Below are 23842 nucleotides of genomic sequence, written 5' to 3' on the forward strand. Positions count from 1 at the left end.
TGAAGAAAACAATATTCATTTTATTTTTATAAAATGAGCATAGAATTTTGTAAAAAAGAAGTAACAGAAACTCAAGAGACCTAGAACAGATCTTTAAGGCAGCAATGTGAAACATTTTATGTAGAAGTAATATTTGTACAATTACTTTCTATCTGCTCTTTTAGTCGTTTTAGATATGTTTCCCCCCATGAATATCTCGTATAGCTGTGTTATCTGACTACTATTCCTTAGAGTTGATTGAATTATTTATGTAAGTCTATGTATTATACAACTGAATTTTCTAGAAGGTTGGTTATCTCCTGGTTTCTTCAGTGAAAAGTATCAATTTTTTTTTTCATTGATCAGTTTTTATTTTTTTGGACAAAAAAGCCATTAGGTGGTTGCCAGGGCCAGCCATCTGGGCCCTTTTCACAGAGACGCTGGTAGTGTGGGCCTTGGACAGTTGGTTGGTAAACTCCTGGTAAGGAGACTTGGTGAACATGGTTTCCTTCCAAAGGTCAGGGGTCAGGTAACTGTAGGTTTTGGAGATGACATTAAAGCAACTTAGCAAAGTTGCTCAGGGTGACAGTGCAGCCACTGGTGGAGGTATGGCAATCATTAATTCTAACCATCATAATCAGTTTCTTGATAACTGAGGCAGACACAATTCCAGAACCACATGGTACAGAGATGAGGTGCACCAAGACAGACTCACGGTGGTATATCACCTTGCGTGGTATGGTATGGGCTTGCCGATCTTGTTATCCTAATAGCCACACCTCGGGGGCATGATGGACAGCTTAGTCAAGATGATGGTCCCACAAATTTATGTGGTGACTTCCTTGGAGCTTTTGACTCCAAGGTTAATATGGCTGTTGTAGTCACTGATGGTAACAAAGGTCTTGAACCTGGTGTGCTGCCTAGCCTGGTTTGCTTCTGGACAGGCATGATCTTCAGAACTTCATCTCTCAGCGATGTGCCCAAGAAAAAAGTCAACAATCTCAGACTCTTTGATTGGAAAGGAAAAGAGGTAGATATCTCCTAGAGACTTGACTTTCATGTCCTTGACCAAGTGGCCAAGTTTGGTGACTGGAAGCCATTCTTTATCTTCAACCTTTCCACCATGGGCCCCATGGTCCTGTCTGCATCCTCTTCCATGGCCCTAGCCACCACCTCTAAAGCCTCCTCAGAAGCCTCCTCTGGCAACTCCACTACCACGACTCTTTCTGCCCCTCCTGCTGCACTCGCATCATCCACCATTTGGTGTTTGATAGACTAGTGAAAAGCAGGGCTCTTTTTCTAGCAGGAGCTTCTCTGAATATTAGGCCACATACCCCCGATGCAGCCAATCCTCCTGGAGGTTACAGTAGGCCCTGTACTAAGAGCCCTCTAAGCTCTTGGAGGATTGGCTACATCAGAAGGGCATGGCTTTATATGCAGAGGAGCTCCTGCTAGAAAAAGAGACCTGGCGAAAAGTAGCAATTTCTAAAAGCTGTCTTCACCTTCAAAAATCAGAGATTTTCTCTATGAGTGGGCTTTTGTACCTGTGATAGTATACAGATCCAAACTGGTTTGCTTCTGAATAGGTAATAGATTGAACATGATAATTATTTCAAAATAGGGTTGCCAGGTCCGACTCAAGAAATACCTGGGGACTTTGTAGGTGGAGCCAGGAGACTTTTCAGGTGGAGCCAGGAGCAAGGTTGTAACAAGCATGACTGAACTCCAAAGGGAATTCTGGCCATCACATTTAAGGGACCATACACCTTTAAATGCCTTCTTTCCATTGGAAATAAAGGAGGATGGGGCATCTTTTTGGGGGGCTCATAGAACTGGATCCCCTGGTCCAATATTTTTGAAACTTGGGCATTTTTTTGAGGAGAGGCACCAGATGCTATACTGAAATTTGGTGCTTCTACCACAAAAAACAGTGCCCCAGATACCCATGGATCAATTCTCCATTATACCCTATGGGAACATAGGGTCTCCTTAGGGTATAGTGGAGTGCTCAGTGGATAATTCCCCCCACACTTTCTGATAATCCTGAAGTGGGGGGAACGTCTCCAAACTGGGGGATCCCCTGCCCCAACTGGGGATTGGCAACCCTATTTTGAAGAGGTAGCCATGTTAGCCTATTACAGAAAAATCTACACAGGAGGTGGGTAACACCTTAAAGACTAACAAAATTACTTCCTTAGGTGCATCTGTGCATTGCATGTTTTGTTTTTAACATGAGACAAAGCACTGTGATGCCTTGTTCATATAAAATATTTAATACTAATTGAAATCCTTAAATTTGTCTTATTGTATTTTGGGTCACCATATAAAAGCTAAAGCCTTTTATTTAAAAATGAACATTTTGGATTGTAGAATTGACTGTACACACAGACAAGGCTTTCCCTCTAGCCACAGATTCTGTTCAGTACTGCTGTTTCATCTAATCAGTCAACTTCTACCTAATCAAAACAATGAGGTTTATATATTCTTGTATCAGAATTCCTCTATCCATTTAAACTTATCATCCTGATAACACATAATAGCTGTAATCATTAGCTGATTCCTTTAAGTCTGTACCAGTTAGTCTAGGCAAGCTGTAACTTTCTTTTCTATAGGAATCAAATCATTTTCCTGCCTGTCATACTAGAGTTGAACTGACAGTATAAGACTCAAAGTAGATGCTACAAAGCTTAATGAGCCAAGTCCAGGTTTGCTCAACTCATGTCCTCTGCAGCTGCATAGGATGCTTGGATAACTGTCTTTTAAAGGGCTGCAGGGGCCTGACTCTGCTTGGAACCCCAGAGTGAGAGAAGAGGAGGATCTTCATCGTGGTCTCTGTGCAGTCCCACACATGGGTCTTGCCGCTGGCAATAGATCCATACCTCAGAGTCTCCAATAGCTTGTCTAGAGTGTTTTTTGGCGCACTTTCCCGCTTGCCCTGGGGAGCAGGCATTGACTGCGCATGCCTGGAGTGAGGAGAAGGTGCCCCTCTCCCTCAGTTTCTTCCTAACTACCGCTCGGAAAACACCTACCTTGCTGCGTTTCCTTCTCCTCCGCTCGTTTTTCCACCTGTGGTATCATATTCCTTCTCTTATTTTCTTCATATTTCTTCTCCATTTGTCTTTCTTTGTCCTATATAGTAAAAAAAAAATAGCCCTTATTTCTGCGCTTTTCTTTCCCTCTTTCCTCCTCCCTTCCCCTCCCTTGTCCGGAGTGTATGGAAGGGAAAACTACTTTTAAAAAGTGCTGGAGGTGTGGGACTAAGATCCCTACTTCCGACGGACATTCTCATTGCCTTTTCTGTTTGAGTGAAGTTCATCGGGTTGATACCTGCCCACACTGTGCCAATTTTGGAAAACAGGCGTGAAAAAATCGAGCTGCAAGGCTCCAAAGTTTTCTGCTTGAAAAATCTCTCCAAGCAATGCCTCGTTCCGATTTGCCGCCTCCCCCATACTGAGCGAGAGATTTGGCTGCATCAGCTGCTGTTCAACCCCTAAAAAAGCATAAGTCCGACAAGGGAATGTCTAAACACTCCGATTTGGGACATAAATCTTCAAAGAAGTCCCGACACCACTCTGACTCGTCGGCTATGGCTCCGAAAAAGCCTCATGACTTTGTTGATCCCATAGCCAAGTCGACTCTGGAGGCCATATCGACCCTGACAGCTACCATCTCCTTGACTCCTAGGGCTTCGGTCTCTATCCAACCTGGAATATCTTCAGTTTCGACTCAACCACTAATACCTCCAGAGCTCTTGGCACCCTCCGACATGATTTCGGACATGCCTCAACTCACTCCTAATGTTCCTTTAGACATTATTCTGAATCCGTCTAGATCACCTTCGGTCTACAGTGCGGTCCCTTTGGACATTCTCAAACCCGACCCTCTTACCAATTCTCCAGTCCTCTCACAGGATCGTACACGGTCTCTACTCCAACTTGGGTCTTTTCGGGACATTGGGCTTTGGGGTTCCAAGCATAGATGTCTTTGCAATGAGGGCCAACTCACAATAATAATAATAATAATAAAATACTTTTTATTTATATCCCGCCCTCCCTGCCGAAACAGGCTCAGGGCAGCTCACAACATATTAGTTCAATACAACACAATAAAATCATATAATTCAATAAATACTACATTATAAAACCATCGTTTAAATCAACATTCCAATTAAAATTAACATTTGTGGTGCTAAATTTCAGGTTTTTAATAAATTGATGGCGGAATACAACAGCAGCAAATCTATCATTAACTCAGTATTCAGCGAAGGCCATCTTAAAAAGAGTAGTCTTGCAGGCCCTGTGGAATTGCTCAAGACTCCGCAGGGCCTGCACTTTGTCCGGAAGTTGATTCCACATGTGTGGAGCTGCGAAAGAGAAGGCCCATTCCCTTGTGTTCTTCAATTTGGCCTCCCTCGGCCCAGGGATGTTCAGCTGGTTCTTTCCCACTTCTCTCTGGGGTTCGTATGGGGAGAGACGGTCCCTCAGGTAGGCAGGCCCTCGACCATATAGAGCTTTAAAGGTAATAACCAGCATTTTGTACCGAACCCGGTATGCAACCGGCAGCCAGTGCAGCCCGTGCAGCCCCGGCTGTATGTGCTCCCACTTCGGGAGCCCTAACAATAGCCTAGCCGCTGTGTTCTGCACCAGCTGCAGCCTCCGGGTTCGGCACAAAGGCAGCTCCATGTAGAGGGCATTACAGTAATCTAGTCTTGAGGTGACTGTTGCATGGATCACTGTTGCTAGGTCCTGGCGCTCGAGGAAGGGGGCCAACTGCCTCACCCGTCTAAGATGAAAAAACGCGGACTTGGCAGTGGCCACTATCTGGGCCTCCATTGACAATGAAGTCTCCAGTAGAACTCCCAAGCTCTTGACCCAGTGTTCCACTTTCAGTGACACACCATCAAAAACTGGGAGAGGAATTTCTCCTCCCAGAGCGCCACGACCCAAGCAAAGGACCTCCATCTTCGTTGGATTCAGCTTCGTTGGACTCAGCCTGAGCCAACCTGCCACGGCTTGCAGCACCAGGTCCAGGTTTTTTGGGATGCAGTCAGGCCGGCCGTCCATTAGTAGATAGAGCTGGGTGTCATCCGCATATTCATGACACCCCAGCCTATACCTCTGGGCAATCTGGGCAAGGGGGCACATGTAGATGTTAAATAACTTCAGAGAGAGAACTGCTCCCTGCGGCACCCCACAATCTTGCGAGTGCCTCTGGGACAGCTCTCCCCCAATTGCCACCCTTTGTCCCTGTCCATCAAGGAAGGAGGAAAGCCACTGTAAGGCCAACCCCCTGGTCCCTGCGTTGGTGAGCCAACGGGTCAGTAACCGATGGTTTGATAGTGTCGAATGCAGCCGACAGATCTAACAACATCAGCACCGCCACGCCGCCTTGATGCAGATGCCGCTGGAGATCATCCACCAAGGTGACCAGCACTGTCTCCATCCCATGGCCTGGGCGGAAGCCAGACTGGTAAGGATCTAAGATGGAAGAACAATGCCATCGCTTCTATTCCAGGAGAAGCAATGATGCTTTTCTTCACGTTTGGACAGGACCTCTACATTTTCCTTTTTCCTTTTTCCGCCAACTCCACTAGTGACTCGATCTCTCCTCAAGTTTCCTGGATGGTACAGATTGCATCTTAATAACACCATGGGGGCCACGGCAACCATGGGTCACGAGACTCCTTCAGCTGTCTCATCACACCTACCGTCATCTTTCATTAGCAGACGACCTGCTAACCCAACATCAGGGCCAGATATGGCACCACAATCCCCAGATCTTGGGACTCACAGCATGGAGAATAGGGCCATAGGCTTGCCATTAGACGTTGCACAGGTTATCCTGAACGCCAGGAAACTCTCTACTAGACATTCATACCAGTGTAAATGGAAGCATTACTGTTCTTTTGCGCTCTCCCAACATTTTGATCTAGAGTCTGTAACTCTCCCTTCGATCTTACAATACCTTCTGTCATTACAAGTGTCTGGACTTAGTTATTCTTCTTTGAAGGTTCATCTTTCAGCCATCTTGGCTTTCCATAAACCTTTCGGTGGTCAGACTATTTTCTCCCATAGACTGTTCAAATCATTCCTCAAGGGCATGTTACGCCTTCACCCTCCTATTAAACTTATTGTGCCCGTTTGGAGTCTGTCACTAGTTCTTGCACAACTTATGAAACCTCTGTTTGAGCCCTTAGCTACCGTTGATCTCAACCTTATTTCCTGGAAGACTGCCCTGTTGGTTGCACTCACTTCCGGTGAGTGAGCTAGTGACTTGTGTGTGTTCCGCTCTGTCCCTCCCTATACAGTTTTTCACAGGAACAAGATGGTCCTCAGAGTGGATCCGGCCTTCCTCTTTAAGGTGGTTTTGAAATTTCACCTTTCTAGTTCTACTTCATTACCTACGTTTTTTCCTGAACCTAAGGATTCTGGACAGAAAGCTCTGCACGCTCTTGACGTCAGACGGGCTTTGTCCTTTTACCTCTCTTGTACACAATCCTTCCATAAGGACCCTAACTTGTTTGTGGCCTATGGCAATCCCCAGAGAGGGTGTAAAATTTCTACCCAGAGACTCTCTAAGTGGGTATCCAATGCAATTCGGTTGTGTTACGAAGTTGCTTAGCAACCTTTACCTGAGGGTCTCAAGGCTTATTTGACTAGAGCAGTCTCAACCTCCTCGGCCTTCCACAGGGTGTCTCCTTAGAGGACATTTGCTCTGCTGCATCATGGTCCTCTCTGTCCACGTTCATCTCCCATTGTGCTTTGGACATTCGTGCCAGATATGACGCCTCCTTTGGCCAAGTGGTTTTCAGGACCATCTTCCAATGAGGTCATCCCAGGTGAGTGCCTGCAAGCATTGTAAGTATTTAATTTTTCTTGCCAGCACCCACTTCCTTCTTTGATCTTCAACTTGCTAATCTCCCATGTGTGGGACTGCACAGAGACCACGATGAAGATAAACAGGTTGCTTACCTGTAACTTATGATCTTCGAGTGGTCATCTGTGCAGTCACACATGCCCACCCAGCCTTTCCCTCTGCTGGCTTTACTGCTCTGGTTTTGCCTACATAGACCGTCAGTAGCGACTGGAAGAAACTGAGTGGGAGGGGCACCATCCGCTCGCTCTAGGCACACGCAGTCGATGCCTGCTCCCCAGGGTGAGCGGGAAAGCATGCCAAAAAATGCTCTAGGTGAGCTATTGGAGACTCCGAGGTATGGATCCGTTGCCAGCAGCAAGACCCATGTGTGTGACTGCAGAGATGACCACTCAAAGATCATAAGTTACAGGTAAGCAACCTGTTTTTCTTCTGGCTCCCCCGTCCCTGCTGTTTTCCTGAGCTAAAAGGGTCTGAGTTCAGCATTATTTGTCCTATCTTGGAGCACAAGGGCAGTACTATGTGCATGTTCAGCTCCAGAATGGGGGAAATGTCCCCCAGAGGTTTCAGGAAACTGTACCTGACTCATTGAAATTCATAATGTAAGCAAAAATGTTTGGGATTTCTTGCACATGGAGAATAATGTGGGTGTCATTCAGCAGTTTTTAAATAATTCCCCTCCCCCCCATCATATTGCTCTGGAAGTCTTTGTTCTGTTGTGGCAGAAATTCTATTGCTTGTAAAAATATTAGTGTTTATAAAGATACTTTTTATAAACATAGAACTTCTGCTTTGACCAACAGAGTCTAAATTCTTAAACAGGTAGTCAGTTATTACTTGCAAGTGAGGTAAATATACCCTGCTGCATTTCTTCTGACTGCTGACCTCCTTCCTAGGAACTGAAGTCCTGAACAGTTGGGTTGCTTTCTTTCACTTTGTATCATAGGGAGCCATTGGAACTCTTTTTATGATGCAATGAAATCCATTTTAGTTTTTCCCAGAGTAGACCCTGGAAGGCACGATACGTAAGAGTGTACAAGCACATTGTGTTGTTATAAACTTCAGGTTATGCGAAGGCAAAGGCTTGGGTAACTACCATTTTTCCACATCAAGGACTTTCTTGGCCATACCCACTATCCTGTTTCTCTGTAGCTACAGTAGGCTCAGTTCATATATGGTTGTGTTTGTTTGCCCCTGTTTGCCATTGCTCAGAGTAGTTTTCTTTTGCAAAGGATACATGATTTTAGACAGTATTTTTAAAATTCATTTTCACAATATACTGAACTGCCAAGAACTCTGGCTGCATCAGCCAAGAAAGAGTTGGCACCCATTTGCACCCCAGCACACAACTCCCAAGAATTTTTGAAAAGTGTTTAACTAATAAAACAAGGCTGGCCAAGGGAGAAGAAAGCAATCATAGAAGAGGCATAGGCTGTTTGCCAGACATTAGTAACAGCATTCTGATGGGTGCATAATTTGCAAACTGTGAGGAGTGGTGGCAAGCCTCCTGTCTAAACCTCATAGCTGAAGAACCAGCCTTCCTGTGCTTTTTTGGGGAGATGTGTCTGGACAGGAAGATACAAGACAATGAGGCATGACAGCATAAACTGGAATAAGCACAGACAGCACTACTATAATGCTTTGAAAAGCAGGCCACAAAGACTTTTTACATGGGTAATATAGATTCTGTGCTTTTCAGCCCTAGGAATTATTTCACTGTGATAATTCTATAGTAGCTGTGAATCTTGATTGGTTAAGAAGTGCCACTTCAAGCACAATAAGAAGATAATCAATCATGTTGCTAGCTTTTGTCCTGGCAAAGGTATTTAGATTTCAGCCAGCTGGTTAATGGCCTTAGGGCCACCTGCTTGACTGAAAAATAGAGAATGTTTCTCTCTTTCCTTCTCTTTCTCTCCACAAAGCAAACAGAGGGTTTTGACTTGTGTGATAATGCGGGTGGTGATGATGGTGATTAAATTTGGCCTCTTAGGCACTAGCAGAACTTCAATTCCGATGACTGGTTAGCTTTTCATAACCTGCTGAACAACTTTATATGCTGTCATCATTAATGTTCCCCATGTTGATTGCCCTTTCAGTTTAACAAAGTGCAGAATGCTTGGCTTGTTCTCTGTTTCTCCGGGATATAGGCGGTTGAATCATGATGAGGAAACTGTACTTAAGTTGAGAGCAGCGAACCTGCACTTGGGGGCCTTCTCAGACCATCTTTTTCATCCAATAAATGTGCAGTTGTTTATTTGAGAGATCTAGGCATTTCCTCCCCCCCAAAGAAGCACTTGCCTGTATAAATAATCACATTGCTCTCACCCATGCTTCTGTGATAATTTTAAAATGTTGAGATTTAATTAATCTTAAAGTTTTTTTAGCAGCTGCAATGCTTCCATTGTAAGCACAAAAGCACATATTTAGCAAAACTGATCAACGCTAGCACAGTCATTCCTTTCCATCTTGCAGAAACCTGGCTTTCCATTTCTTGAACCAATTATTATTATTAAGCTTTATTGATGACGGTGTGCTTTGCTCTCCATCCCTGGAGTAAATTTGCTGCCATAAGACTGTGCCTTCTCTTATTGCAGAGGGGCAGGATAACTTGCTTGTGCACGTTTTGTGTCTCTGTGTTTTTAAAACAATGTAGAAAATCCCTTAGGCTTGTTTGGCCTGCTGTGTGCATGTACAAAATAATCAATGCAATGATAGTTTCAGTGACCTTTCTTCTGACATGTTTTTCCCCAGCTGTGCCTGGGCTGGTTGTCTTTTTCTTTAAGCATGGGTAAACACCTTACAGATTTTGAAAAACAAGGCAACATTGATAAAGAAGGATTCCTAAAGTCAGTGGCAGATCTTTTTTTCACAGATATATAGGCATATTTACATGGGAGAGTTGTCCAAAGTTAGTAGACAAAAACATGATAGTTGCCTCTGTAATATTATTACCACCTGTCTGTCCTAATCAAGAATCACAAAAAGATAATGATTTATAAAACATGGAGGACTGCCACTATGTGACTGTAGATGGCCAGTAATATTTTAGTTATGTCTGTCGGCCTTGTTCACCGCCCTGAGCCTGTTTTGGCGGGGAGGGTGGGATATAAATGGAATTAATTACATAAATAATAAAATTAATTTTGTGTCCCCTGGTTGCAGTCTGGGGCTTTCCCACCATGTTCTGGGTATCTTCTCTCCCTCCTCCTTGAACCCTGTTATGGCACAGTTTAGCACTTGTGAGTTTCCTTTTGGCATGGGAGAGAATGTTCCAGCACAGGGATGGTGTCTCAGAAGGAATCCAAGCAGCACTGTTGGCACCACAGATGGCCATGGTTCTAGTCAGCTAGCAATGATGACAGGGTATGGCTCACCTATCCCTTCTTTCTGCAGCCTGGGAAGAGTTGATGAGCCAGCATGTATCTGCTGTCATTGCTGCTGCCTGGGTCTGGACTGAGTTGCTCCCCACAGCACTGCTAGTGCTGCTATGGCTTGGCTCACCCTGCTCTTGGCTGCCAACAGTTCCCTAGAACTACACTCCTCTGGGGAATTTCCCAGTAAGGCAAATGGCTGAATTCTGTCCCAGAAGAAAACCCACAGGCAAACATCAGTGAAACAATGTTTTGGGTCACTGCTAGCCCTGGATGCTCCTTAATCCTCTATGGCTATTAAGATTAATCTCTGTTTTTTAGGATGGTAAGTAATATTTTTAGTTTATTGACCAATAGCCTGTCTTTCCTTTTATGTCTGCTTTGAGCCCAGTTCACATTTTCTTTTTGTCTGTTGCCTGACAGGCATTGTTGGACTAAGAATGACGGATGTTGCTGTTTCCACATCTCAGAAAACCCTAAGATTCAATCTCAAGATTGTCATGATGAGACAGGATAAATTTCCTGCCTTCCCCTCATCACAATTTGCAATACCAAAGTGAATCAATTTCATACCATGTGGTGCTCTTGTTACAGTCTTTGTCATTGGAACTAGATCAAACCTGAAAGAAAATAATACAGATTACATCAAATGGCTTGCTAAACCTATAAGGTTGGAATCATTGTGCTACATGTTTTCATTAATACGAATAGCAAATGGCAGAATGGAGACAAAAAAGAGATGCTTCCAACACAGAAGTGCACATTAGCAGTTGAAATATTTTTTAGAAAGCCTAATTTCCTTTACAATAAAACTTTTTTTTTTAAAAAAAATGATTATAATCATATAAGATTACACTGATTTCCTCCAATTCCCCCCTCAGGACTTGGTCAATAAAGTTTCAGGTACATAGTACCAACAAGCACCACCACAAAAAAGCCCTGCTTTTAAGTGTCTAGTGTTAAACACTGTACAAACAGATAAAGTTGACAACAGTGGGACCATGGGCATCTGCTGGTTTTTTGTTTTGTTTTGCTGTCAAGGCACAGCTGATTTATGATGCCCCCCTCCCTGGGGTTTTCAAAGTAAGAGACATTCAGAGGTGGTTTGCCATTGCCTGCCTTTGCATCATGACCTTGGTATTCTTTGGTGGTCTCCCACCCAAGGCCAAGGTCAACCCTGCTTACTTCCAAGATCTGATGAGACTGGACTAACCTGGGTAGGATCAAGGTACTTTTATTCAATCGACTGTATATCCAGAACTGTTTTAGAGAGGATATTATTCTTAGAAGGCAGGGCAGCTGGACCTTGGGTATTAACGTTAGAGGACCAACAGGTTCTAGGATAGCTGTACTCTTTATGGATTGTGATCTGAGTTTCCTTGTTAATTATATAATGAAAAATTGGACAAAACTTCTTGACATTACTAGAATGGATAGAGTTCTACAAGAATTTCTCTGTTTATGTAAAAAAAAGTTGTTATACCTGTAATTATGAGAAACATGATTCTTGAATACAAAACTCTTGCATTGCTTATATTGTAAAGTAACAGAAAATGAATGACTGATTCAAATTGGAACTACACTTTCAGTGACATATGTTGGAAGATTATATGTTGGAAGATTACTTCAGTAAGGGACATTTCTACTATTCACTGGGATTTTAAAGAACTCTAATAGAAACAGCTCAGTGCTGGAGAGAGAGCAGGTATCAGGAATAAGTCCATTATTGGTTCTCTGTAGCTAGAGTCTAAAATGTTTTAATGATAAATTCCCTTGTGTGGTTGCAAGCATTTGAGAATGGATAGTTAGGTATGTGCTGTGATAGATCTGTAGTTAGAATATATTCAAGGCCTGATTTTTCTACTGCCTTTACATCCTACTTCTTCAGCTGTTTGTTAAAAGGACATCAGTCCAAACTCAGAGCTGCTTTATAAATGATTGAAGTGAAGTGCAAGGTGTGGGATCCTTTTGTAGCCAAAATGTTCATCCAGCTGGACTGAATAATAAAGGCCTGCAAACTTGTGAAGTGTCCATGTGACAGGAGCATTCCACAAGGCACCTGTATGTGAGATCACACAACTATGTGGTCCATGAAAGTCATGCTGATGCTCCACTGGTTAATCTGATTGCCATGGAAACAAGGCAAAGAAGCAGAATGAGTCTTTTAAAATCATTACCCTTTCCCGTGTCTGATCCTGCCCCCCCCTTTATTTTTAAACCTCTGTGCTGGTTACATGCCTCTTTTGAGCTCCACATCAAGCTTTTCATAATTTTCTTTCTTCCCTTTCTAAGTTTTTATTTATGTTTCTTTTCCTTGCATCACACTCATTTTTGCATTCTCTGCTTTAGATAAGGTCAACTCTTACCAGTTTCACTTATGTGGAGAGAAGCTGCAATATGTACTTTTCTTGATCATGAGAGGGCATCTGGCTAAATTTCCCCCTACACAATTGTGTATCTTTGTTTAGAATTTTTTTTTGGCAGTTATGAGATGCATGTGAAAAATTCAGTTCTTTGATGCATGCCGTACTGTTCAGATATAATAACTAAGACTTTCAAATCATATGGTAGAAGTATGAGTTACGTGTGTGTGTGTAGAGTGCCATCAAGTCAAAGAGTGCATCTGGATTGGGGTGGTTCAGCAGTGCTGATGTTGTTAGATCTGTCAGCTGCATTTGATACAGTCAGCCATCAGCTACTGACCCACTGCCTCACCGATGCAGGGATTCAGGAGTTAGCTATACAGCGGCTTTCTTCTTTCCTTCAAGGTTGGGGACAAAGGGTGGCGACACCTGCTTAATTACAGTGTGCCTCAGGGAGCGGTGCTTTCCCCAATGTTGTTTAACATCTACATGCACCCCCCTTGCCCAGATTGCCCGGAGTTAGGGGTTGGGTTGCCATCAGTATGGAGATGACACCCAGCTCTATCTACTGATGGACAGCCGGTCTGACTGTGTTCCAGAAAATCTGGACCTGCTGTTGCAAGCCGCGGCAGGATGGCTTAGGCTGAGTGGACTAAAGCTGAATCCGGTGAAGACCGAGGTCCTTTGCCTGAGTCGCTGCGGTTCTGGTAGGGAAATCCCCTTACTGGTTTTTGACAGAGTGCCACTTACAATTGCACTAGGGTTAGAAGCCTGCAAGTGCTACTGGAGCCTTCCCTAACAATGGAGGTCCAGATAGCAGCTACTGCCAAATCCGCCTTTTACTACCTTGGGTGGGTAAAGCAGTTGGTTTCTTTACTTGAGCGCAGCGACTTGGCAACTGTGATCCATGCTACGGTCACCTCGAGGTTGGACTACTGCAGTGCCCTCTACATGGTGTTGCCCTTGTCCTGAATCCGGAAACTGCAGCTGGTGCAGAATGCAGCAACCAGGCTGCCCTTGGGGCTTTCCATGCGGGAGCACATACAGCCTGGGCTGCGAACCAGATTCGCTACAAGGTGCTCATTATTACCTTTAAAGCCCTATATGGCTGAGGACCTGCTTACCTTGGGGATCGTCTCTGCCTACATGTTCCCCAGAGGGTACTTAGATCAGGAACATAAAATTTGTTATTGATCCCTGGCCTGAGGGAGACGACTGAAAACAATGCGAGAAAGAGCCTTCTCAATTGCCACCCCTCGTTGGTAGAACCAACTGCTTGAGGAGGTCAGAGCCTTGCGGGACCTTGCCCAGTTCTGCAAGGTTTGTAAGATGATGCTGTTTCAGTTAGCATTTATCTGAAATGCTGAGCACCACCAAGGAGATGCTAGATTCAATGGATGCTTAAGATCATTGAATGCCATCTTAAATCTGTATTGAAACTAGCACCAAATTATTTTTAAACTGTTAAATGCTTTTAATATAAATGGTTTTTAATTGTAAGTTATGTATTGTGAGCTGCCTGAGCCTGCTTTGGCGGGGAGGGCAGGATATAAATCCAGTAAAACAAACAAAAGTGGGCTTATGGTGACCTCAACCAAGAGCTTTCAAGGCAAGTGAGAAGCAGAGGTGGTTTGCCATTGCCCCTCCTTTGCAGAGTCTTTCTTGGAGAGCTCCCTTCTGAGCTTAGCTTAGTTTCTGAGATCTGACAAGATCGGGCTATATCATGCCACCTTCCCTTCTATTGTTACATGATCTCCCCTTAATACACAAAGCATGACATCTGGCACACAAATATTAATTTCACTGAGACTGTACTGGCGTAAATTGGGCTGTGGATTACAAGCTTAAATTGCAAGTGCTGAATGTCACGATTATATCTGGGAGGCAGCTGATGCTTTCAAAGCAAGCCTCTCCTACCCTTGCTGCATTTTCCTGAAGCTCCTCCTTCCTGCTGTGATGAAATTCATTTTTTGTTTGGAGGTTTGAAATGAGCAAAACCTTCACTCTAAGTTTTAAAACTTGTTTTTCTCTCTGGGCAGAGAACAGGCAGGAAGAGGGGCAGTCAGTTCACTTGCTTTCCAGATTTATCTCAGCCCACCTTCATACAAATGCTAATAAGTCTAGCCAATGGAATGGTCTAGCTCCCCCCTTTCCAAGCAGAGAACCAAGATTTGGAAGAATTAAATACTAGAGAGACTTCAGGAAGAAAATTTCTAGAGACATCAGGAGAAGCTTCCTTGACCTGGCCTGACTGGGTCAGTGGGAGGTGAAAGGGAGAAGATAAAACTCCTGGAAGCAAGAAGGAATCTCTCTTTTGTGCTGAACCCATTGGAGCAGACAGAGCTCTTAGCTGAGGTCTGGAGGAAGTGGCCTGAAGAACTGTGTTGACCTGAAGAACTGAAGGAAGGTAATGGTCTACTCAGTAGAGACCTGTGACTTCTGAAGCTAAAGAGCCTGTCCTATATTTAACATCCAGGGTTGCCAAGTCCAATTCAAGAAATATCTGGGGACTTTGGGGATGGAGGCAGGAGACATTGGGGGTGGAGCCAGGAGCAAGGTTGTGACAAGCATGATTGAACTCCAAAAGGAGTTCTGGCCATCACATGTAAAGGGATCATTTGCCTTTTAAATGCCTTTGGAAATAATGAAGGATAGTGGCACCTTCTTTTGGGGCTCATAGAATTGGACTCCCTGGTATAATCCTTTTGAAATTTGGAGGGTATTTTGGGGAGAGGCACTGGATGCTATGCTGCAATTTTGATGCCTCTACCTCAAAAAACAGCTCCCAAAGAGCCCCAGATACCCGCAAATCAATTCTTCATTATATTCTATGGAAATTGGTCTCCATAGGGAAGTGCCCAGCATACATTTCCTCCCCCCCCTGCTTTCTGATAACCCTGAAGTGGGGGGAGGGCCTTCAAACCAGGGGATCCCCTGCCCCCACCTGGGGATTGGCAACTCTATTAACATCTGATGGGGCATATGTAGAGAAAAGGACAGAGGAATTGTGTTTTACCCATTTCTTTTAATCCTTTGCTCACTCTGGTGCTGTGCTAAAAGTATGCTTGTAAACACTTTCTTTTTAATAAGTACTTTATAATTTTTGATGCTGGTAGTTGTTCTCTCTCACATAGACCTCCACCTTCTTGGACACGCTATTTTAAAAGAAGTGCCGGGGGAAAGTAGTCAATTGGCAAGTGGCTATTCCTCCAGGGCTGCACAAGGCAGTAAGCTGTTCTTGTGGTGACCAGGCACTGAGCAATGTGGAACACAAAGACAAGCCCTCAAAACTTAGAAGGGAAACTGGGAATCACGTCCGTCCCAGTGGGCAAGCCCTACAAAGGTCAGGTGGTGGTGGTGGGTAACTGGAGAGAGAGAGAATAGTCTTTCCAGGCATTGGGAAAACCTTAGAGGGCAGGGTGGAACAAGGCCTGAAGGCCAGAGCAGGTCCATTCCACCACACTACTGCATTTCAGTCCATGGATGGTCCTTTTATCAGCCATGATAGCTAAAATCACTCTTCATGATCAGGGGCCAGTTCTTCTCAAATAACTCCCCCCTTCACCTAATTCCTGTAATGTTGTTGGAACAAAAAACTTTCTAAAATGCAACCTTCTCATGTTCTTACCAGTTGTATTTTCTCTCTACTTCTTTCCACTAAAAGGATAAGTCCCCCATATTTATCACTCACCATTTAGCTCTGTCTCCCCTTTAGAGTTATCCCAGCAATTTAATTTTATATTTAATCCTATTCCTTTAACCTTTTTTAAAACTGCCAGTTGAATCTCTATTATAAAGAGGCAGGAAAGAAAGGTGCTTTAATGTTTCAGATGGGCCAATCAGCTATTGAATTCTTTAAATGTAAAGGAGAATTAATTTAATAATGAAAGTACCTAGATTAAATGATGCTGGCATGTATAACCCAGGCTAGCCCAATCTTGTCAGATCACAGAACCTAAGTAGTATTGGCCCTGGTCAGTATTTGGATGGGAGATCACCAAGGAATACCAGGGTCAGGACACAGAAGTAGGCAATGGCAAACCACCTCTGAATGTCTCTTGCCCTGAAAACCCCAAGGGGTTGCCATAAATCAGTGGTGATCTGACGGGGGGGAAAAGGATTAAATGAGAAGTGTGACTTTTCATCCAGATAATCTCTGTAAAGTTGAAAAAAAGAAAGTGGTCCAGGGCAGCAAAATATATGAGTGCAAAACTATGCAGACAGAATGCTTGGGTGGGGGGGGGGGGGAATTACTTGTTTTGCTTTTGACATTATATGCCTCATATTTTGTTTGAGTTGTAGGTGTAAAATCATTGTTTGGTACCCTCACTAATTTAAATGGAGAAAACTATGAACTTAAATCAACGCTGTAAGTGAGATATATGCTAATTTAAAAATAATCTGCAATTGTGTTTGGTAAAGTTAATAGCCAGTGTACTGTAGCAGTTAAGTTCAGAGCATTGGAGTCTGGGAGATCCAGGTATAAATACCCATTCTAGGGATCACTGGGTGACCTTAGGCCAGTCATTCTCTTTCAGCCTAAACCTACTTTACAGGGTTATGGTGAGAATAAAATAGAGGAGAGGGGAATGATGTATACCATCCTGAGTTTCTTGGAGGAAGCAGTGGGGATAAAAATATACTAAATAATAGAGTATTGCTAGTGCTTGAGCTATAAGTACAGGCCTGCCTAGCTAGAATGTTTGATATTGAATTAGGCTGCTAAAATTCTTTTTCAGTTGCTTTTCTACATCATGGTTTCTCAAATATAGTCATAGTGAGATTACTGTTTGATAAAAATCCAGAAGATTAATTTGAAGAGTCAGTTTAGTTGTAAAATCACTTAACTCCCCTCACCCAATTTCATTTACTTCACAAAGCACTGAAATCTTATCAGAGAAGCAAACTTTAACTAAGGAAAAAATAAAATCCACAGTGCGACCCAAATGCAAGTTTTAGATATGTCTCTTGACCTTGTGAACTAAAAACTAGATACATCTCAGCCAAGAAATGTTTCTGGAGAGGGGAAGAATTTTTAAAAATATATAAATGGATATAGTTCAACTTATTCCAGAGTTTACTACATTGTAGGCTTGTCCCCACCCCCCTTCTCTTCTTGCTTTATAGTCTTGTCAAGCGTTCTGCAGGAAAAAGAAATCATAGAAAGAGAATATAAAATTGACACAGGAATAACAGTCCATAAAAGTGTCGGCAGATACTTTCAGGTACATCCAGAGGTTTTACCAAGGGCATAATAAATAAGATGAAATTTTAAAGAGGACTAAAATGACAAGAACTGGACAAAAGTTAAGAGGAAAAGACACAGCAGTCTAAGCTGGGAGAAGCTGGCATTTCCAGGACTCTTGTTGTTGAACATAAAATGGAGTATGGCATAGCATAGCTAAATATGGTGTTTAAAACATATGATACTGACTTTTTACTCATGTTTACTTAAAGCAAATGCCTCTTGACTTCAGTGCTGTAAAGTATGCTTAGGAATGTAACTTTTAGTAAAATGGCAGTCAATATATGACACAAAGGAAGTATCAGGAAGTTTTGGGATGCCTGGCTAGGAGCTGGAGGAGAGCCTGTAAGATTGGCTAGATTGGCATGTTGAACTGTTGCTCCTTATCTGATTTTCCTGCAGAAAATTGCTACTGCATATCTGATTTTACCCACACTGGGAGTGGGGGGAGAGAACCCTTACATCTTGTCCACTGAGGGAAAATGTGGTTTGAGGTTCACAGTTTTTAGTGAGAGAATGACATGAAGGGAAAATCTCTTCTTCCTGTGTGCTCGTTTCCCTCTGTGCAGCTGGGCACAGGAGAAGAGGAGCTGACACTATTCAGCACTTGCATTCTAGTTTGTTTGTTTTTTAAGTTGTGGGGGGAATCATGGAACTGCATGTAATGTTTAGTTTTACTGTCAGTCAGTTATTCTTTGCTAAACCAAAAGTCTTACTGATGTCAACTCATAGGTAACTTCAAACTGGTGTAGGCATATCAATAGAAGACAACGCTCAATAAAATCTTTGATTTAAAACTGCAGCAATAAACTTTTGTGAACAACTTGTACACATTTTTCTTTTTCCCTTCAGGCTGTCAGCAAAGCAATCGTGAGGCAGGGGCTGGTGTTCTAAACTAGATGCAATGCCTGTAATACAAAAGCTGTACTTTCTTTTAATCATGGAGTTTTAAATGCTCACAACAGTCTCTCTCTCTCACACACAGGTACATGCACATAAAATTTGCCTGATCAGGGGTTAACCTGTCAGGCTTACTTGTGAAAAATCATTTTCCCACTGTCTGAAAGAAAATGCATTTTCTTGGCACTTTAAGTGATTGGAAAATGGGGAGTTTGGCTGTCAGATTTTGTTGATACAGTGGTTGGTGATTACAATTAAACAAGAAGGATGATGCTTAAAGCTGAGGTGATGCTCAGCATCTGCCAAAGTTACTTGATGGTTTTGTGGCTCCGGAAAGCCTGAAAGTCCTCATGTACACAGAAGATGTGTTTGGGTGTGTAGAAAAAAATGTGATTTTATCACTTTTGTATTTGTGCTGATTTTCACATTTGCAAGTGATTTCCTATTAATAGTATTTAAAGCATGCATATAATCTCACAAGTCATGAAAGAAAAATTATGTTTCATTTCTGAAATGACATAAATATATATAAATAATGGTTTGTTGCCTGGATTTGGATCCTTCATATTCTGGTAATATTTACCTGTTTTTTCCATGTGCCTGGTTCCTGATGGCTGGACTAACTGAGAAATATTACCTGGGTTGCTTGCTCATTTTGATGTAGTAGTTAAGTGCACAAATTCTTTTCTGGGAGAACTAGGTTTGATTTCTCACTCCTCTACATGCACCTGCTGATGTGACCTTGAGTCAGTTACAAGTTCTCACAGAGCTGTTCTGCTCAAGAGCAGTTCTGGGAGAGCTCTCTCAGCCCCACCTACCTCTCAGGGTTTCTGTTGTAGAGAGGTGAAGGGAAAGGAGATTGTAAACTGTTCTGAGACTCCTTTGGGTAGTGAAAGGTGGGGTATAAATCCAATCTCTTGCTTGCTGTTATCCAGGTTTTACAATCTCAACAGTGACAAAGTATTTTATTTATTTTGTTTATTTGTAGTCTTGCTTTCTTGCTTTAACTGAATGCAGATTACAAAATATAAAACAGTGTAACCAGTGAACAGAGCAGCTGGACTAGGATTAGGGATAGGCACAAACCGGCTAACAAACTAAAGAATTTTGGCTGGTTCATAGTTCATAAAGTGAAGTTCGTGGCAGCATGAACTTTCAGGAAACTTTCAAGCTTTGTGGAGGTTCCTGAGTGGATATATTTCCAGACAGACTGTCTCTGCTCAATCAAAATGTTTACCAAACTTCAAAACAACAAGGTGGTGGTGGTGGAATTCTCCAGACTTGGAAACACTCTGGTCAGTTCCAGTTTCAATATGTTTTTGGTTCCCCCACCTTTTGCTGGGATTCCTGTGTTCCCTTCCCATTTTCTTGCACAGAGCTTGCAAAGTTCTCCCTGCCCTTCCACCACCTCATTTGGATTTCTGTTGATTTTGTGCGTTGAGAGCAGTTTTTTTAAGCTTGCTATGACAGTGGCATTGGGTTCTGCTGGGCATTCTGCACATTGTAACTGCAGGGATTCTCTGGTTTGATATTAGTCCCCCTTTTGCTTGCATTGCTGCAATGGCACTGGGTTATGCTGGGAACTAGTACATTGCACTGGTTCTGCTGGGCTTGCAAAAATGCCCCCCACCTTCAGTTTCTACTGCAGAGATTCTTTTGCCTGACCTTAGTCCTGTGAGGTTTGCACTGCCACAGTGGCACTGGTTCTGCTGGGCACATTATACTGGTTCTGCTGAGCTTGCAAAAATGCCCACCACCTTCTGTTTCTACTGCAGAAATTCTCTTGGACTTTGATTCTGTTCTGCTGGGCTTCTATTGCCCTTGCTTTCCCCTCTGTTTTTTCCCTCCATTGTAAACCGTGGAGGATGGGGGCACCTTCTTTGGGGAGCTTGTAACTCAGACCCACAAATCCAATCTTCACCAAACTTGGAAGCAAGGTACAGGAGAGTCAGCCAGAGATCACCTGTGGGTTTGGTATCTCTAGCACATTGGGGAGCCACTGTACCACATCATGAACCTCAAGAACTGAACCAGTTTGTTTAGCCCCTAAAATTTGTGATGGTTTGTGAACTGGGCATGCCATGAACCACCAACTGAGCTGCATTTTCCCACTTTGTGCCCACCTCTAACTAGGATTATAGAATTAGAGAACAACAAGTAGGAATCTGCAAGGACTTGTAGGGTATACTTCCTTCTCCCACACTTTCTTTTCCCCTTCTTTGAAAGCCCTTATAACCTCTCCCTATCCTTCTTGCTTTCTATCATTCCCATCTACTAGCAACCTACATTTATCTTCACCCCATCAGTGTTCTGCCCTACCCTATCCCTGGCATACTCTACCCAGGAAAACTATGTTCCAGTTTCGTAGTGCCAGTTGTCAGGGTGGGATGAATTGAGTAGTGGGGAAACTGGAAGGACTTGCAAAGGATACCATTCCTTCCTCTCTCAGCTTCCTCACATTAGTTCCTCTTTCCCTCCACCTGAAAACCCCAATATCCTCATCCTTCTCTGTTTTCTTTCCTCCATCCCACCTGCCAGATGCTTTCCTTTACCACTGCACTATCTTATTAGCCTGATTCTCTGTTAGCTTGCTCACTGCCTGTCATTTGGTGCCCTGTTTCCTCCATTCTGTGTTTCCTAAAAACTTGCATATTGGTTGCATATTGGATTCAGCTCTTACTTATGTGATTCAGTAATTATCCCACATCTTTAGCTGCTGAGTTCATTTTGTCCAATTCAGCAATATATATTCCAGGATCAGGGCAGTCTTGGGCCAGAGCACAGCGAAGTACCCAAGCAATGCTTATGGATTTATATTGTTTTCTACTCTATTCTCCCTTAGATTTCTCCTTCCTAGTTCCCCAATATTGTAAGTATTTTCTGACTTTCCATGGTTGGTAGATATTCTGTACCATGACCTTTTAACCTCCTTTTCAACATTTTTTTTAATTTCAACAAATCCTGTACAAAGAGCTAATTTAAAACCCAATATTAGGCTTGTGTAATTAAGATTATTTTCCCATTGTGTAACATTTTTAACATATTCATTATTAGCTGACACTTTGTGACCAGTTCTGTGTGATCCTCTTTAATTATTTAAGAGGAATGAATAATGCTGTATTCACTTCCCTCAAAATGAGATAGGAAGCTGACTTCCCAACAATACTAAATGACATTTTAAAGATACAACTATTCAACATTTGAATTCTTTCTGGCCTGAGTGTGTATAACATTTGTATGCTGCCCTTCTTCCAGGGGACTGTGTGCATCATTCATGGTTTCCCCCCCTTCTGTGTTACTTTTACAATATTCTCATGAGATAGATCATGCTAAGGGAGAATAACTGATTGAAGATGACCTAATGAGCTTTATGCCTGTGCAAAGATTGAATCTGGGCCTCTCCTATCAAAGCCCAGCACTAAAACTACTACTACATTATATTGGCATGTACTTTTAAATCTTCAGAGCATCAATTTGTCTGATGTTTCTGATAAACTTTTTAAAAGCCTGGAGTAAAACCACTACATCACACTGTCTTGGATTGCCTGTCATATTTGAATTCAGCCCTTCCTTTGAGGACGCTAGAATGGTGTACATAGTGTTTCCTTCCCTATGCTATCCTCACAACAACTATGTGAGGTAAGCTAGGTTGACAGATAGTGATTGTCTCAATATTATCCAGTGAACTAACAGTGCAATCCTCAGCAGAGCTGCACCCTTCTAAATCCATTAAAGTCCATGGGCTTAAAAGGGTGTAACCCTGTTTAGGATTGTACTGTAAACTGTTGAGCATAAATTTCAGCCCAGATCTCTCTGGTCAAAGTCCACAGAGACTTTGGTTGTTTTAACCTACTTCTGTTAGAAGGGCTATCTTTTACTATTCTCAGCTTCCTGAGGGAGGGGAGTATGAGTAGCAGTTGTTGCTAATCACTAGGCCTAAAAGGTATGACTGAGCAATGCATGCTAAGTTAACATAAAAGGTGGGTAGAATAATGCCTAGAGTATTTCACTGTAGGCCTCATCACAGAGAGTGGCACAGGACTTGCTATCAGGAACTACCAACAACAGAAGATGCCACCTGATGGTATTCAGATCTTGTCTCATTAACCTGTTAGAGTTCTTTGAGGGGATGAACAAACATATGGACAAAGGGGACCCAATAGATGTTGTTCCTAAGTAAGCTCAAGAGTCATGGGGTAAAAGGACATTGTGGATTAAAAACTGGCTAATTAATAGGAAACAGAGAGTAAGAATAAATGGGCAATTTTCGCAGTTGGAGGGTGGTAAGCAATGGGGTGCCACAGGGCTTGGTACTGGGTCTTTTTCATTAATGATTTGGAGTTGGGAGTAAGCAGTGAAGTGACTAAGTTTGTGGAAGACACTAAATTGTTCAGGGTGGTGAGAACCAGAGAGGATTGTGAGATACTCCAAAGGGATCTGTTGAGGCTGGATGAGTGGACGTCAACATGGCAAATGAGGTTCAGTGTGGCCAAGTGCAAAGTATTGCACATTGGGGTCAAAAATCCTAACTATAAATACAAGCTGATGGGGTGTGAACTGGAGGAGACTGACCAAGAGAGATCTTGGGGTCGGGTTTTACTGGTCTACCAATGTGTAATGTACTGAAGTTGGAGACATTCAGATGGCAACATGCTTTATTAGGGAGTACATCAAAAAAGACAACATGGCAGGGCCGTGTCCCCTGTTACATACATTTCCCGGAACAACCTTCTTCCTGGTCAGATCCAATCCCGGCCAATTAAACTTCCCACCACTGATCATCATAGGCGGGCTGTGTTCATCCCTTCCAGGCACCGCCCACAGGCGCGCTGTGCTGTACTTTCCAGAATGAATGACAGTCACAACACTGCTCCCCCCCAGTTCAAGATACATAGTCTTTCAAATGAGCGGGCGGCTGCTGCTCTCTGTGCAACCGTTGAGGTTTGATCTGGGAAGCTGGAGCTGCTGCCTGGGATTCTGTAACCGCTGGTTCCTTGCTTTGGGGCATGGTTGGCAGAGTGTTATCTCAAGCCTGCAGAGGTATCTCCCCCGCCCTGTCCCTGTAAGGCTCCTCCGCCAGCGAACCCAGCGAGCCCGGCAGGGTTGCTTCT

General features: G+C 43.1%; 1 pseudogene; it reads right to left on the reverse strand.

The window, feature by feature from the left end:
• Positions 1-334: 334 nt before the first annotated feature.
• Positions 335-1239, reverse strand: LOC132577584 (small ribosomal subunit protein uS5-like; annotated as a pseudogene).
• Between the last annotated feature and the right edge of the window lie 22603 nt (positions 1240-23842).

The sequence above is a fragment of the Heteronotia binoei genome, chromosome 9, assembly GCF_032191835.1.
Source record: "Heteronotia binoei isolate CCM8104 ecotype False Entrance Well chromosome 9, APGP_CSIRO_Hbin_v1, whole genome shotgun sequence".
In the NCBI taxonomy this organism is placed as follows: Eukaryota; Metazoa; Chordata; class Lepidosauria; order Squamata; family Gekkonidae; genus Heteronotia; species Heteronotia binoei.